We start from the raw sequence: 18,305 nt of genomic DNA on the forward strand, positions 1-18,305 counted from the left end.
GTACTGAGCACTGAGCACCCAGCACCCTGAGCACTGAGCACTGAGCACCCAGCACCCCGAGTACTGAGCACCCAGCACCCTGAGCCCTGAGCACCCTGAGCACTGAGCACCCTGAGCACTGAGCACTGAGCACCCAGCACCCTGAGTACTGAGCACCCAACACTCTGAGCACTGAGCACCCAGCACGCAGAGTACTGAGCACTGAGCACACAGCACCCTGAGTACTGAGCACCCAGCACCCCGAGCACTGAGCACCCAGCACGCAGAGTACTGAGCACTGAGCACACAGCACCCTGAGTACTGAGCACCCAGCACCCCGAGCACTGAGCACCCAGCGCCCCGAGCACTGAGCACCCAGCACCCCGAGCACTGAGCACTGAGCACACTGAGCACTGAGCACCCAGCACCCCGAGTACTGAGCACTGACCACCCTGAGTACTGAGCACCCAGCACCCCGAGGACTGAGCACTGAGCACCCTGAGTACTGAGCACCCAGCACCCTGAGCACTGAGCACCCTGAGGACTGAGCACCTAGCACCCTGAGTACTGATCACCCAGCACCCTGAGTACTGAGCACCGATCACCCTGAGCACTGAGCACCCAGCACCCCGAGCACTGAGCACCCAGCACCCTGAGCACTGAGCACCCAGCACCCTGAGCACTGAGCACCCAGCACCCTGAGCACGGAGCACAAAGCACCCTGAGTACTGAGCACTCAGCACCCTGAGCACTGAGCACCCAGCACCCTGAGCACTGAGCACCCAGCACCCTGAGCACGGAGCACAAAGCACCCTGAGTACTGAGCACCCAACACCCAGAGTACTGAGCACCCAGCACCCTGAGCACTGAGCACCCAGCACCCTGAGTACTGAGCACCCAGCACCCTGAGTACTGAACACCCAGCACCCTGAGCACTGAGCACTGAGCACCCTGAGCACTGAGTACTGGGCAATGAGCACCCTGAGCACTGAGCACCCAGCACCCCGAGTACTGAGCACCCAGCACCCCGAGCACTGATCACCCAGCGCCCCGAGCACTGAGCACCCAGCACCCCGAGCACTGAGCACTGAGCACCCTGAGAACTGAGCACCCAGCACCCCGAGTACTGAGCACTGAGCACCCTGAGTACTGAGCAGCAAGCAACCCGATTACTGAGCACTGAGCACTCTGAGTACTGAGCACCCACCACCCTGAGCACTGAGCACCCAGCACCCTGAGTACTGAGCACTGAGAACCCTGAGTACTGAGCACCGAGCACCCTGAGTACTGAGCACCCAGCACCCTGATCACTGAGCACGGAGCACCCCGAGGACTGAGCACCCAGCACCCTGAGCACTGAGCACCCAGCACCTTGAGTACTGAGCACCGAGCACCCCGAGCACTGAGCACCCAGCACCCTGAGTACTGAGCACCCTGCACCCTGAGCACTGAGCACGCAGCACACCGAGCACTGAGCACCCAGCATCCTGAGTACTGAGCACAGAGCACCCTGAGCACTGAGCACCCAGCACCCTGAGTACTGAGCACCCAGCACCCTGAGTACTGAGCAACCAGCACCCTGAGCACTGAGCACTGAGCACCCAGCACCCTGAGCACTGAGCACTGAGCACCCAGCACCACAGCCCTGAGCACCCAGCACCCCGAGCACTGAGCACCCAGCACCCTGAGAAACAGAGCACCCAGCACCCTGAGCACTGAGGACCCAGCACCCTGAGTACTGAGCACCCAGCACCCTGAGTACTGAGCACTCAGCACCCTGAGTACTGAGCACCGAGCACCCCGAGCACTGAGCACCCAGCACCCTGAGCACAGAGCACCCGGAGGACTGAGCACCCAGCACCATGAGCACTTTGCACCGATCACCCTGAGCACTAAGCACCCAGCACCCCGAGCACTGAGCACCCAGCACCCTGAGTACTGAGAACCCAGCACCCCGAGTACTGAGCACCCAGCACCCTGAGTACTGAGCACCCAGCACCCCGAGCACTGAGCACCCAGCACCCTGAGTACTGAGCACCCTGATTACTGAGCACTGAGCACCGAGCATCCTGAGTACTGAGCACACTGAGGACTGAGCACCCAGCACCCTGAGCACTGAGCACCCAGCACCCTGAGTACTGAGCACTGATCACCCTGAGCACTGAGCACCCAGCTCCCCGAGCACTGAGCACCCAGCACCCTGAGCACTGAGCACTGAGCACCCAGCACCCCGAGTACTGAGCACCCAGCACCCAGAGCACTGAGCACCCTGAGCACTGAGCACCCTGAGCACTGAGCACTGAGCACCCAGCACCCAGAGTACTGAGCACCCAACACTCTGAGCACTGAGCACCCAGCACGCAGAGTACTGAGCACTGAGCACACAGCACCCTGAGTACTGAGCACCCAGCACCCCGAGCACTGAGCACCCAGCGCCCCGAGCACTGAGCACCCAGCACCCCGAGCACTGAGCACCCAGCACCCCGAGGACTGAGCACTGAGCACCCTGAGTACTGAGCACCCAGCACCCTGAGCACTGAGCACCCTGAGTACTGAACACTGAGCACCCAGCACCCCGAGCACTGAGCACTCAGCACCCTGTGTACTGAGCACTGAGTACCCAGTACCCCGTGCACTGAGACCCAGCACCCTGAGCACTGAGCACCCAGCACCCCGAGTACTGAGCACCCAGCAGCCCGAGCACTGTGCACCCAGCACCCCGAGCACTGAGCACCCAGCACCCTGAGTACTGAGCACCCAGCACCCCGAGCACTGAGCACCCAGCACCCCGAGCTCTGAGCACCCAGCACCCCGAGCACTGAGAAACGAGAACCCCGAGCACTGTGCACCCAGCACCCTGAGAACTGAGCACCCAGCACCCTGAGCACTGAGCACCCAGCACCCCTTGCACTGAGCACCCAGCACCCGGAGTACTGAGCACGCAGCACCCTGAGTACTGAGCACCCAGCACCCCGAGCACTGAGCACCCAGCACCCTGAGCACTGAGCACCCAGGACCCTGAGTACTGAGCACCCAGCACCCCGAGCACTGAGCACCCAGCACCCTGAGTACTGAGCACCGAGCACCCCGAGCACTGAGCACCAAGCACCCCGAGCACTGAGAACCCAGCACCCTGCGTACTGAGCACGGAGCACCCCGAGCACTGAGCACCCAGCACCCTGAGTACTGAGCACCGAGCACCCCGAGCACTGAGCACCCAGCACCCTGAGTACTGAGCACGGAGCACCCTGAGTACTGTGCACCCAGCACCCCGAGCACTTAGCACCCAGCACCCTTAGTACTGAGCACCCAGCACCCTGAGTACTGAGCACCCAGCACCCTGAGTACTGAGCACCCAGCACCCTGAGTACTGAGCACCCAGCACCCTGAGCACTGAGCACCCAGCAACCTGCGTACTGAGCACCCAGCACTCTGAGCACTGAGCACCCAGCACCCCGAGCACTGAGCACCCAGCACCCCGAGCACTGAGCACTGAGCACCCTGAGCACTGAGCACCCAGCACCCCGAGTACTGAGCACTGAGCACCCTGAGTACTGAGCACCCAGCACCCCGAGTACTGAGCACTGAGCACCCTGAGTACTGAGCACCCAGCACCCTGAGCACTGAGCACTGAGAACCCTGAGTACTGAGCACCGACCACCCAGAGAACTGAGCACCCAGCACCCCGAGCACTGAACACCCTGAGCTCTTAGCACCCTGAGTACTGAGCACCCAGCACCCTGAGTACTGAGCACCCAGCACCCTGAGCACTGAGCACCCAGCACCCCGAGCACTGAGCACCCAGCACCCTGAGTACTGAGCACTGAGCACCCAGCACCCCGAGCACTGAGCACTCAGTACCCTGTGTACTGAGCACTGAGTACCCAGTACCCCGTGCACTGAGACCCAGCACCCTGAGCACTGAGCACCCAGCACAACGAATACTGAGCACCCAGCACCCTGAGTACTGAACACCCAGCACCCAGAGCACTGAGCACTGAGCACCCAGCACCCTGAGCACTGAGCACTGAGCAACCAGCACCCTGAGCACTGAGCACCCAGCACCCTGAGCACTGAGAACCCTGAGCACTGAGCAATGAGCACCCAGCACCCTGAGTACTGAGCACCCAACACTCTGAGCACTGAGCACCCTGCACGCTGAGTACTGAGCACCCAGCACCCCGAGCACTGAGCACCCAGCACCCTGTGTACTGAGCACCGAGCACCCCGAGCACTGAGCACCCAGCACCCTGAGTACTGAGCACCCAGCACCCCGAGAATGAGCACCCAGCACCCCGAGCACTGAGCACCCAGCACCCTGAGCACTGAGCACCCAGCACCCTGAGTACTGAGCACCCAGCACCCCGAGCACTGAGCACCCAGCACCCTGAGTACTGAGCACCCTGAGTCCTGAGCACCCAGCAACCTGAGTACTGAGCACCCTGCACCCCGAGCACTGAGCTCCCTGAGTACTGAGCACCCAGCACCCTGAGCACTGAGCACCCAGCACCCTGAGTACTGAGCACTGAGCACCCAGAGAACTGAGCACCCAGCACCCCGAGGACTGAGCACCCAGCACCCTGTGCACTGAGCACTGAGCATCCAGCACCCCGAGCACTGAGCACCCTGAGCTCTTAGCACCCAGAGTACTGAGCACCCAGCACCCTGAGTACGGAGCACCCAGCACCCTGAGCACTGAGCACCCAGCACCCTGAGCACTGAGCACACAGCACCCCGAGCACTGAGCACCCAGCACCCTGAGCACTGAGCACCCAGCACCCCGAGCACTGAGCACCCAGCACCCTGAGCACTGAGCACCCAGCACCCCGAGCACTGAGCACTGAGCACCATGAGTACTGAGCACCCAGCACCCCGAGTACTGAGCACTGAGCACCATGAGTACTGAGCACCCAGCACCCTGAGCACTGAGCACTGAGAACCCTGAGTACTGAGCAATGAGCACCCCGAGCACTGAGCACCCAGCACCCTGAGTACAGAGCACCGAGCTCCCCGAGCACTGAGCACCCTGAGTACTGAGCACCCAGCACCCTGAGTACTGAGCACCCAGCACCCCGAGAATGAGCACCCTGAGCACTGAGTACCCAGCACCATGAGTACTGAGCACCGAGCACCCTGAGAACTGAGCACCCAGCACCCTGAGTACTGAGCACCCAGCACCCTGAGTACTCAGCACCCAGCACCCTGAGCACTGAGCACCCAGCAACCTGAGTACTGAGCACCCAGCACTCTGAGCACTGAGCACCCAGCACCCCGAGCACTGAGCACCCAGCACACCGAGCACTGAGCACTGAGCACCCTGAGCACTGAGCACCCAGCACCCCGAGTACTGAGCACTGAGCACCCTGAGTACTGAGCACCCAGCACCCCGAGTACTGAGCACTGAGCACCCTGAGTACTGAGCACCCAGCACCCTGAGCACTGAGCACTGAGAACCCTGAGTACTGAGCACCGAGCACCCAGAGAACTGAGCACCCAGCACCCCGAGCACTGAGCACCCTGAGCTCTTAGCACCCTGAGTACTGAGCACCCAGCACCCTGAGTACTGAGCACCCAGCAACCTGAGCACTGAGCACCCAGCACCCCGAGCACTGAGCACCCAGCACCCTGAGTACTGAGCACTGAGCACCCAGCACCCCGAGCACTGAGAACCCAGCACCCTGCGTACTGAGCACGGAGCACCCCGAGCACTGAGCACCCAGCACCCTGAGTACTGAGCACCGAGCACCCCGAGCACTGAGCACCCAGCACCCTGAGTACTGAGCACGGAGCACCCTGAGTACTGTGCACCCAGCACCCCGAGCACTTAGCACCCAGCACCCTTAGTACTGAGCACCCAGCACCCTGAGTACTGAGCACACAGCACCCTGAGTACTGAGCACCCAGCACCCTGAGTACTGAGCACCCAGCACCCTGAGCACTGAGCACCCAGCAACCTGCGTACTGAGCAAACAGCACTCTGAGCACTGAGCACCCAGCACCCCGAGCACTGAGCACCCAGCACCCCGAGCACTGAGCACTGAGCACCCTGAGCACTGAGCACCCAGCACCCCGAGTACTGAGCACTGAGCACCCTGAGTACTGAGCACCCAGCACCCCGAGTACTGAGCACTGAGCACCCTGAGTACTGAGCACCCAGCACCCTGAGCACTGAGCACTGAGAACCCTGAGTACTGAGCACCGAGCACCCAGAGAACTGAGCACCCAGCACCCCGAGCACTGAACACCCTGAGCTCTTAGCACCCTGAGTACTGAGCACCCAGCACCCTGAGTACTGAGCACCCAGCACCCTGAGCACTGAGCACCCAGCACCCCGAGCACTGAGCACCCAGCACCCTGAGTACTGAGCACTGAGCACCCAGCACCCCGAGCACTGAGCACTCAGCACCCTGTGTACTGAGCACTGAGTACCCAGTACCCCGTGCACTGAGACCCAGCACCCTGAGCACTGAGCACCCAGCACCCCGAATACTGAGCACCCAGCACCCTGAGTACTGAACACCCAGCACCCACAGCACTGAGGACTGAGCACCCAGCACCCTGAGCACTGAGCACTGAGCACCCAGCACCCTGAGCACCCAGCACCCTGAGCACTGAGAACCCTGAGCACTGAGCAATGAGCACCCAGCACCCTGAGTACTGAGCACCCAACACTCTGAGCACTGAGCACCCTGCACGCTGAGTACTGAGCACCCAGCACCCCGAGCACTGAGCACCCAGCACCCTGTGTACTGAGCACCGAGCACCCCGAGCACTGAGCACCCAGCACCCTGAGTACTGAGCACCCAGCACGCCGAGAATGAGCACCCAGCACCCCGAGCACTGAGCACACAGCACCCTGAGCACTGAGCACCCAGCACCCTGAGTACTGAGCACCCAGCACCCCGAGCACTGAGCACCCAGCACCCTGAGTACTGAGCACCCTGAGTACTGAGCACCCAGCAACCTGAGTACTGAGCACCCTGCACCCCGAGCACTGAGCTCCCTGAGTACTGAGCACCCAGCACCCTGAGCACTGAGCACCCAGCACCCTGAGTACTGAGCACTGAGCACCCAGAGAACTGAGCACCCAGCACCCCGAGGACTGAGCACCCAGCACCCTGTGCACTGAGCACTGAGCATCCAGCACCCCGAGCACTGAGCACCCTGAGCTCTTAGCACCCAGAGTACTGAGCACCCAGCACCCTGAGTACGGAGCACCCAGCACCCTGAGCACTGAGCACCCAGCACCCTGAGTACTGAGCACCCAGCACCCTGAGTACTGAGCACCGAGCACCCCGAGCACTGAGCACCCAGCACCCTGAGCACTGAGCACCCAGCACCCCGAGCACTGAGCACTGAGCACCATGAGTACTGAGCACCCAGCACCCCGAGTACTGAGCACTGAGCACCATGAGTCCTGAGCACCCAGCACCCTGAGCACTGAGCACTGAGAACCCTGAGTACTGAGCAACGAGCACCCCGAGCACTGAGCACCCAGCACCCTGAGTACAGAGCACCGAGCTCCCCGAGCACTGAGCACCCTGAGTACTGAGCACCCAGCACCCTGAGTACTGAGCACCCAGCACCCCGAGAATGAGCACCCTGAGCACTGAGTACCCAGCACCATGAGTACTGAGCACCGAGCACCCTGAGCACTGAGCACCCAGCACCCTGAGTACTGAGCACCCAGCACCCTGAGTACTGAGCACCCAGCACCCTGAGCACTGAGCACCCAGCAACCTGAGTACTGAGCACCCAGCACTCTGAGCACTGAGCACCCAGCACCCCGAGCACTGAGCACCCAGCACACCGAGCACTGAGCACTGAGCACCCTGAGCACTGAGCACCCAGCACCCCGAGTACTGAGCACTGAGCACCCTGAGTACTGAGCACCCAGCACCCCGAGTACTGAGCACTGAGCACCCTGAGTACTGAGCACCCAGCACCCTGAGCACTGAGCACTGAGAACCCTGAGTACTGAGCACCGAGCACCCAGAGAACTGAGCACCCAGCACCCCGAGCACTGAGCACCCTGAGCTCTTAGCACCCTGAGTACTGAGCACCCAGCACCCTGAGTACTGAGCACCCAGCAACCTGAGCACTGAGCACCCAGCACCCCGAGCACTGAGCACCCAGCACCCTGAGTACTGAGCACTGAGCACCCAGCACCCCGAGCACTGAGCACTCAGCACGCTGTGTACTGAGCACTGAGTACCCAGTACCCCGTGCACTGAGACCCAGCACCCTGAGCACTGAGCACCCAGCACCCCGAGTACTGAGCACCCAGCAGCCCGAGCACTGTGCACCCAGCACCCCGAGCACTGAACACCCAGCACCCTGAGTACTGAGCACCCAGCACCCCGAGCACTGAGCACCCAGCACCCCGAGCTCTGAGCACCCAGCACCCCGAGCACTGAGCAACGAGAACCCACGAGCACTGTGCACCCAGCAGCCTGAGAACTGAGCACCCAGCACCCTGAGTACTGAGCACCCAGCATCCTGAGCACTGAGTACTGAGCAGACCAAGCACTGAGCACCCAGCACCCTGAGCACTGAGCACGCAGCACCCCTTGCACTGAGCACCCAGCACCCGGAGTACTGAGCACGCAGCACCCTGAGTACTGAGCACCCAGCACCCCGAGCACTGAGCACCCAGCACCCTGAGCACTGAGCACCCAGGACCCTGAGTACTGAGCACCCAGCACCCCGAGCACTGAGCACCCAGCACCCTGAGTACTGAGCACCGAGCACCCCGAGCACTGAGCACCAAGCACCCTGAGCACTGAGAACCCAGCACCCTGAGTACTGAGCACGGAGCACCCCAAGCACTGAGCACCCAGCACCCTGAGTACTGAGCACCGAGCACCCCGAGCACTGAGCACCCAGCACCCTGAGTACTGAGCACGGAGCACCCTGAGTACTGTGCACCCAGCACCCCGAGCACTTAGCACCCAGCACCCTGAGTACTGAGCATCCAGCACTCTGAGCACTGAGCATCCAGCACCCTGAGCACTGAGCACCCAGCACTCTGAGTACTGAGAACCGAACACCCCGAGCACTGAGCACCCAGCACCTTGAGCACTGAGCACCCTGAGTACTGAGCACCCAGCACCCTGAGCACTGAGCACCCAGCACCCCGAGTACTGAGCACCGAGCACCCCGAGAACTGAGCACCCAGCACCCCGAGCACTGAGCACTGTGCACCCTGGGCACTGAGCACCCAGCACCCCGAGTACTGAGCACTGACCACCCTAAGAACTGAGCACCCAGCACCCCGAGTACTGAGAACCGAGCACCCCGAGCACTGAGCACCCAGCACCTTGAGCACTGAGCACCCTGAGTACTGAGCACCCAGCACCCTGAGCACTGAGCACCCAGCACACCGAGTACTGAGCACCAAGCACCCCGAGAACTGAGCACCCAGCACCCCGAGCACTGAGCACTGTGCACCCTGAGCACTGAGCACCCAGCACCCCGAGTACTGAGCACCCAGCACCCCGAGTACTGAGCACTGAGCACCATGAGTACTGAGCACCCAGCACCCTGAGCACTGAGCACTGAGGACCCTGAGTACTGAGCACCGAGCACCCCGAGCACTGAGCACCCAGCACCCTGAGTACTGAGCACCGAGCTCCCCGAGCACTGAGCACCCTGAGTACTGAGCACCCAGCACCCTTAGTACTGAGCACCCAGCACCCCGAGAATGAGCACCCTGAGCACTGAGCACCCAGCAACCTGAGTACTGAGCACCCAGCACCCTAAGCACTGACGACCCAGCACCCTGAACATTGAGCACCCAGCACCCTGAGTACTGAGCACCCAGCACCCTGAGTACTGAACACCCAGCACCCTTAGCACTGAGCACTGAGCACCCAGCACCCTGAGCACTGAGCACTGAGCACCCAGCCCCCTGAGCACTGAGTACCCAGCACCCCGAGCACTGAGTACCCAGCACCCTGAGCCCCCAGCACCCTGAGCACTGAGCACCCTGAGCACTGAGCACTGAGCACCCAGCACCCTGAGTACTGAGCAGCCAACACTCTGAGCAAAGAGCACCCAGCACGCTGAGTACTGAGCACTGAGCACCCAGCACCCTGAGCACTGAGCACTGAGCACCCAGCACCCCGAGTACTGAGCACCCAGCACCCTGAGCCCTGAGCACCCTGAGCACTGAGCACCCTGAGCACAGAGCACTGAGCACCCAGCACCCTGAGTACTGATCACCCAACACTCTGAGCACTGAGCACCCAGCACGCAGAGTACTGAGCACTGAGCACACAGCACCCTGAGTACTGAGCACCCAGCACCCCGAGCACTGAGCACCCAGCGCCCCGAGCACTGAGCACCCAGCACCCCGAGCACTGAGCACTGAGCACACTGAGCACTGAGCACCCAGCACCCCGAGTACTGAGCACTGACCACCCTGAGTACTGAGCACCCAGCACCCCGAGGACTGAGCACTGAGCACCCTGAGTACTGAGCACCCAGCACCCTGAGCACTGAGCACCCTGAGGACTGAGCACCTAGCACCCTGAGTACTGATCACCCAGCAACCTGAGTACTGAGCACCGATCACCCTGAGCACTGAGCACCCAGCACCCCGAGCACTGAGCACCCAGCACCCTGAGCACTGAGCACCCAGCACCCTGAGCACTGAGCACCCAGCACCCTGAGCACGGAGCACAAAGCACCCTGAGTACTGAGCACTCAGCACCCTGAGCACTGAGCACCCAGCACCCTGAGCACTGAGCACCCAGCACCCTGAGCACGGAGCACAAAGCACCCTGAGTACTGAGCACCCAATACCCAGAGTACTGAGCACCCAGCACCCTGAGCACTGAGCACCCAGCACCCTGAGTACTGAGCACCCAGCACCCTGAGTACTGAACACCCAGCACCCTGAGCACTGAGCACTGAGCACCCTGAGCACTGAGTACTGGGCAATGAGCACCCTGAGCACTGAGCACCCAGCACCCCGAGTACTGAGCACCCAGCACCCCGAGCACTGATCACCCAGCGCCCCGAGCACTGAGCACCCAGCACCCCGAGCACTGAGCACTGAGCACCCTGAGCACTGAGCACCCAGCACCCCGAGTACTGAGCACTGAGCACCCTGAGTACTGAGCAGCATGCAACCCGATTACTGAGCACTGAGCACACTGAGTACTGAGCACCCACCACCCTGAGCACTGAGCACCCAGCACCCTGAGTACTGAGCACTGAGAACCCTGAGTACTGAGCACCGAGCACCCTTAGTACTGAGCACCCAGCACCCTGATCACTGAGCACGGAGCACCCCGAGGACTGAGCACCCAGCACCCTGAGCACTGAGCACCCAGCACCTTGAGTACTGAGCACCGAGCACCGCGAGCACTGAGCACCCAGCACCCTGAGTACTGAGCACCCTGCACCCTGAGCACTGAGCACCCAGCACCCTGAGCACTGAGCACGCAGCACACCGAGCACTGAGCACCCAGCATCCTGAGTACTGAGCACAGAGCACCCTGAGCACTGAGCACCCAGCACCCTGAGTACTGAGCACCCAGCACCCTGAGTACTGAGCAACCAGCACCCTGAGCACTGAGCACTGAGCACCCAGCACCCTGAGCACTGAGCACTGAGCACCCAGCCCCACAGCCCTGAGCACCCAGCACCCCGAGCACTGAGCACCCAGCACCCTGAGAAACAGAGCACCCAGCACCCTGAGCACTGAGGACCCAGCACCCTGAGTACTGAGCACCCAGCACCCTGAGTACTGAGCACTCAGCACCCTGAGTACTGAGCACCGAGCACCCCGAGCACTGAGCACCCAGCACCCTGAGCACAGAGCACCCGGAGGACTGAGCACCCAGCACCATGAGCACTTTGCACCGATCACCCTGAGCACTAAGCACCCAGCACCCCGAGTACTGAGCACCCAGCACCCTGAGTACTGAGCACCCAGCACCCCGAGCACTGAGCACCCAGCACCCTGAGTACTGAGCACCCTGATTACTGAGCACTGAGCACCGAGCATCCTGAGTACTGAGCACACTGAGGACTGAGCACCCAGCACCCTGAGCAGTGAGCACCCAGCACCCTGAGTACTGAGCACTGATCACCCTGAGCACTGAGCACCCAGCACCCCGAGCACTGAGCACCCAGCACCCTGAGCACTGAGCACTGAGCACCCAGCACCCCGAGTACTGAGCACCCAGCACCCTGAGCACTGAGCACCCTGAGCACTGAGCACCCTGAGCACTGAGCACTGAGCACCCAGCACCCTGAGTACTGAGCACCCAACACTCTGAGCACTGAGCACCCAGCACGCAGAGTACTGAGCACTGAGCACACAGCACCCTGAGTACTGAGCACCCAGCACCCCGAGCACTGAGCACCCAGCGCCCCGAGCACTGAGCACCCAGCACCCCGAGCACTGAGCACCCAGCACCCCGAGGACTGAGCACTGAGCACCCTGAGTACTGAGCACCCAGCACCCTGAGCACTGAGAACCCTGAGTACTGAGCACCGAGCACCCTGAGTACTGAGCACCCAGCACCCTGAGCACTGAGCACAGAGCACCCCGAGGACTGAGCACCCAGCACCCTGAGCACTGAACACCCAGCACCTTGAGTACTGAGCACCGAGCACCCCGAGTACAGAGCACCGAGCACCCAGAGTACTGAGCACCCAGCACCCTGAGCACTGAGCACCCAGCACCCTGAGCACTGAGCACCCAGCACCCCGAGCACTGAGCACCCAGCACCCTGAGTACTGAGCACCCAACACCCAGAGTAATGAGCACCCAGCACCCTGAGAACTGAGCACCCAGTACCCTGAGTACTGAGCACCCAGCACCCTGAGTACTGAGCACCCAGCACTCTGAGCACTGAGCACTGAGCACCCAGCACCCTGAGCACTGAGCACTGAGCACCCAGCACCCCGAGCACTGAGCACCCAGCACCCCGAGCACTGAGCACACAGCGCCCTGAGCACTGAGCACCCAGCACCCTGAGCACTGAGCACCCAGCCCCCTTAGTACTGAGCACCCAGCACCCTGAGTACTGAGCACCCAGCACCCTGAGCACTGAGAAACCTGAGGACTGAGCACCCAGCACCCCGAGCACTGAGCACCCAGCACCCTGAGCACTGAGCACCCTGAGGACTGAGCACCCAGCACCCTGAGCACTGAGCACCCAGCACCCTGAGTACTGAGCACCGATCAACCTGAGCACTGAGCACCCAGCACCCTGAGCACTGAGCACCCAGCACCCTGAGTACTGAGCAACCTGAGTACTGAGCACCGATCACCCGGAGCACTGAGCACCCAGCACCCTGAGTATTGAGCACCCAGCACCCAGAGCACTGAGCAACCTGAGAACTGAGCACTGAGCACCCTGAGTACTGAGCACTGAGCACCCTGAGTTCTGAGCACCCAGCACACTGAGTACTGATTACCCAGCACCCTGAGCACTGAGCACCCAGCACCCTGAGTACTGAGCACCGAGCACCCTGAGTACTGAGCACCCAGCACCCTGAGTACTGAGCACCCAGCACCCTGAGCACTGAGCACCCAGCACCCTGAGTTCTGAGCACCCAGCACCCTGAGTACTGATTACCCAGCACCCTGAGCACTGAGCACCCAGCACCCTGAGTACTGAGCACCGAGCACCCTGAGTACTGAGCACCCAGCACCCTGAGTACTGAGCACCCAGCACCCTGAGCACTGAGAACCCAGCACCCTGAGTACTGAGCACCCAGCACCCTGAGTACTGAGCACCCAGCACCCCGAGAATGAGCACCCTGAGCACTGAGTACCCAGCACCATGAGTACTGAGCACCGAGCACCCTGAGCACTGAGCACCCAGCACCCTGAGTACTGAGCACCCAGCACCCTGAGTACTGAGCACCCAGCACCCTGAGCACTGAGCACCCAGCAACCTGAGTACTGAGCACCCAGCACTCTGAGCACTGAGCACCCAGCACCCCGAGCACTGAGCACCCAGCACACCGAACACTGAGCACTGAGCACCCTGAGCACTGAGCACCCAGCACCCCGAGTACTGAGCACTGAGCACCCTGAGTACTGAGCACCCAGCACCCCGAGTACTGAGCACTGAGCACCCTGAGTACTGATCACCCAGCACCCTGAGCACTGAGCACTGAGAACCCTGAGTACTGAGCACCGAGCACCCAGAGAACTGAGCACCCAGCACCCCGAGCACTGATCACCCAGCGCCCCGAGCACTGAGCACCCAGCACCCCGAGCACTGAGCACTGAGCACCCTGAGCACTGAGCACCCAGCACCCCGAGTACTGAGCACTGAGCACCCTGAGTACTGAGCAGCAAGCAACCCGATTACTGAGCACTGAGCACACTGAGTACTGAGCACCCACCACCCTGAGCACTGAGCACCCAGCACCCTGAGTACTGAGCACTGAGAACCCTGAGTACTGAGCACCGAGCACCCTGAGTACTGAGCACCCAGCACCCTGATCACTGAGCACGGAGCACCCCGAGGACTGAGCACCCAGCACCCTGAGCACTGAGCACCCAGCACCTTGAGTACTGAGCACCGAGCACCGCGAGCACTGAGCACCCAGCACCCTGAGTACTGAGCACCCTGCACCCTGAGCACTGAGCACCCAGCACCCTGAGCACTGAGCACGCAGCACACCGAGCACTGAGCACCCAGCATCCTGAGTACTGAGCACAGAGCACCCTGAGCACTGAGCACCCAGCACCCTGAGTACTGAGCACCCAGCACCCTGAGTACTGAGCAACCAGCACCCTGAGCACTGAGCACTGAGCACCCACCACCCTGAGCACTGAGCACTGAGCACCCAGCACCACAGCCCTGAGCACCCAGCACCCCGAGCACTGAGCACCCAGCACCCTGAGAAACAGAGCACCCAGCACCCTGAGCACTGAGGACCCAGCACCCTGAGTACTGAGCACCCAGCACCCTGAGTACTGAGCACTCAGCACCCTGAGTACTGAGCACCGAGCACCCCGAGCACTGAGCACCCAGCACCCTGAGCACAGAGCACCCAGAGGACTGAGCACCCAGCACCATGAGCACTTTGCACCGATCACCCTGAGCACTAAGCACCCAGCACCCCGAGTACTGAGCACCCAGCACCCTGAGTACTGAGCACCCAGCACCCCGAGCACTGAGCACCCAGCACCCTGAGTACTGAGCACCCTGATTACTGAGCACTGAGCACCGAGCATCCTGAGTACTGAGCACACTGAGGACTGAGCACCCAGCACCCTGAGCAGTGAGCACCCAGCACCCTGAGTACTGAGCACTGATCACCCTGAGCACTGAGCACCCAGCACCCCGAGCACTGAGCACCCAGCACCCTGAGCACTGAGCACTGAGCACCCAGCACCCCGAGTACTGAGCACCCAGCACCCTGAGCACTGAGCACCCTGAGCACTGAGCACCCTGAGCACTGAGCACTGAGCACCCAGCACCCTGAGTACTGAGCACCCAACACTCTGAGCACTGAGCACCCAGCACGCAGAGTACTGAGCACTGAGCACACAGCACCCTGAGTACTGAGCACCCAGCACCCCGAGCACTGAGCACCCAGCGCCCCGAGCACTGAGCACCCAGCACCCCGAGCACTGAGCACCCAGCACCCCGAGGACTGAGCACTGAGCACCCTGAGTACTGAGCACCCAGCACCCTGAGCACTGAGAACCCTGAGTACTGAGCACCGAGCACCCTGAGTACTGAGCACCCAGCACCCTGAGCACTGAGCACAGAGCACCCCGAGGACTGAGCACCCAGCACCCTGAGCACTGAACACCCAGCACCTTGAGTACTGAGCACCGAGCACCCCGAGTACAGAGCACCGAGCACCCAGAGTACTGAGCACCCAGCACCCTGAGCACTGAGCACCCAGCACCCTGAGTACTGAGCACCCAACACCCAGAGTAATGAGCACCCAGCACCCTGAGAACTGAGCACCCAGTACCCTGAGTACTGAGCACCCAGCACCCTGAGTACTGAGCACCCAGCACCCTGAGCACTGAGCACTGAGCACCCAGCACCCCGAGCACTGAGCACCCAGCACCCCGAGCACTGAGCACACAGCACCCTGAGCACTGAGCACCCAGCACCCTGAGCACTGAGCACCCAGCCCCCTTAGTACTGAGCACCCAGCACCCTGAGTACTGAGCACCCAGCACCCTGAGCACTGAGAAACCTGAGGACTGAGCACCCAGCACCCCGAGCACTGAGCACCCAGCACCCTGAGCACTGAGCACCCTGAGGACTGAGCACCCAGCACCCTGAGCACTGAGCACCCAGCACCCTGAGTACTGAGCACCGATCACCCTGAGCACTGAGCACCCAGCACCCTGAGCACTGAGCACCCAGCACCCTGAGTACTGAGCAACCTGAGTACTGAGCACCGATCACCCGGAGCACTGAGCACCCAGCACCCTGAGTATTGAGCACCCAGCACCCAGAGCACTGAGCAACCTGAGAACTGAGCACTGAGCACCCTGAGTACTGAGCACTGAGCACCCTGAGTTCTGAGCACCCAGCACCCTGAGTACTGATTACCCAGCACCCTGAGCACTGAGCACCCAGCACCCTGAGTACTGAGCACCGAGCACCCTGAGTACTGAGCACCCAGCACCCTGAGTACTGAGCACCCAGCACCCTGAGCACTGAGCACCCAGCACCCTGAGTTCTGAGCACCCAGCACCCTGAGTACTGATTACCCAGCACCCTGAGCACTGAGCACCCAGCACCCTGAGTACTGAGCACCGAGCACCCTGAGTACTGAGCACCCAGCACCCTGAGTACTGAGCACCCAGCACCCTGAGCACTGAGAACCCAGCACCCTGAGTACTGAGCACCCAGCACCCTGAGTACTGAGCACCCAGCACCCCGAGAATGAGCACCCTGAGCACTGAGTACCCAGCACCATGAGTACTGAGCACCGAGCACCCTGAGCACTGAGCACCCAGCACCCTGAGTACTGAGCACCCAGCACCCTGAGTACTGAGCACCCAGCACCCTGAGCACTGAGCACCCAGCAACCTGAGTACTGAGCACCCAGCACTCTGAGCACTGAGCACCCAGCACCCCGAGCACTGAGCACCCAGCACACCGAGCACTGAGCACTGAGCACCCTGAGCACTGAGCACCCAGCACCCCGAGTACTGAGCACTGAGCACCCTGAGTACTGAGCACCCAGCACCCCGAGTACTGAGCACTGAGCACCCTGAGTACTGAGCACCCAGCACCCTGAGCACTGAGCACTGAGAACCCTGAGTACTGAGCACCGAGCACCCAGAGAACTGAGCACCCAGCACCCCGAGCACTGAGCACCCTGAGCTCTTAGCACCCTGAGTACTGAGCACCCAGCACCCTGAGTACTGAGCACCCAGCAACCTGAGCACTGAGCACCCAGCACCCCGAGCACTGAGCACCCAGCACCCTGAGTACTGAGCACTGAGCACCCAGCACCCCGAGCACTGAGCACTCAGCACGCTGTGTACTGAGCACTGAGTACCCAGTACCCCGTGCACTGAGACCCAGCACCCTGAGCACTGAGCACCCATCACCCCGAGTACTGAGCACCCAGCAGCCCGAGCACTGTGCACCCAGCACCCCGAGCACTGAACACCCAGCACCCTGAGTACTGAGCACCCAGCACCCCGAGCACTGAGCACCCAGCACCCCGAGCTCTGAGCACCCAGCACCCCGAGCACTGAGCAACGAGAACCCACGAGCACTGTGCACCCAGCAGCCTGAGAACTGAGCACCCAGCACCCTGAGTACTGAGCACCCAGCATCCTGAGCACTGAGTACTGAGCAGCCCAAGCACTGAGCACCCAGCACCCTGAGCACTGAGCACGCAGCACCCCTTGCACTGAGCACCCAGCACCCGGAGTACTGAGCACGCAGCACCCTGAGTACTGAGCACCCAGCACCCCGAGCACAGAGCACCCAGCACCCTGAGCACTGAGCACCCAGGACCCTGAGTACTGAGCACCCAGCACCCCGAGCACTGAGCACCCAGCACCCTGAGTACTGAGCACCGAGCACCCCGAGCACTGAGCACCAAGCACCCTGAGCACTGAGAACCCAGCACCCTGAGTACTGAGCACGGAGCACCCCAAGCACTGAGCACCCAGCACCCTGAGTACTGAGCACCGAGCACCCCGAGCACTGAGCACCCAGCACCCTGAGTACTGAGCACGGAGCACCCTGAGTACTGTGCACCCAGCACCCCGAGCACTTAGCACCCAGCACCCTGAGTACTGAGCATCCAGCACTCTGAGCACTGACCATCCAGCACCCTGAGCACTGAGCACCCAG

Source organism: Microtus oregoni, unplaced genomic scaffold (genome assembly GCF_018167655.1).
Source record: "Microtus oregoni isolate MIOR12 unplaced genomic scaffold, Mior012 000051F_ref0000332, whole genome shotgun sequence".
Taxonomy (NCBI): domain Eukaryota; kingdom Metazoa; phylum Chordata; class Mammalia; order Rodentia; family Cricetidae; genus Microtus; species Microtus oregoni.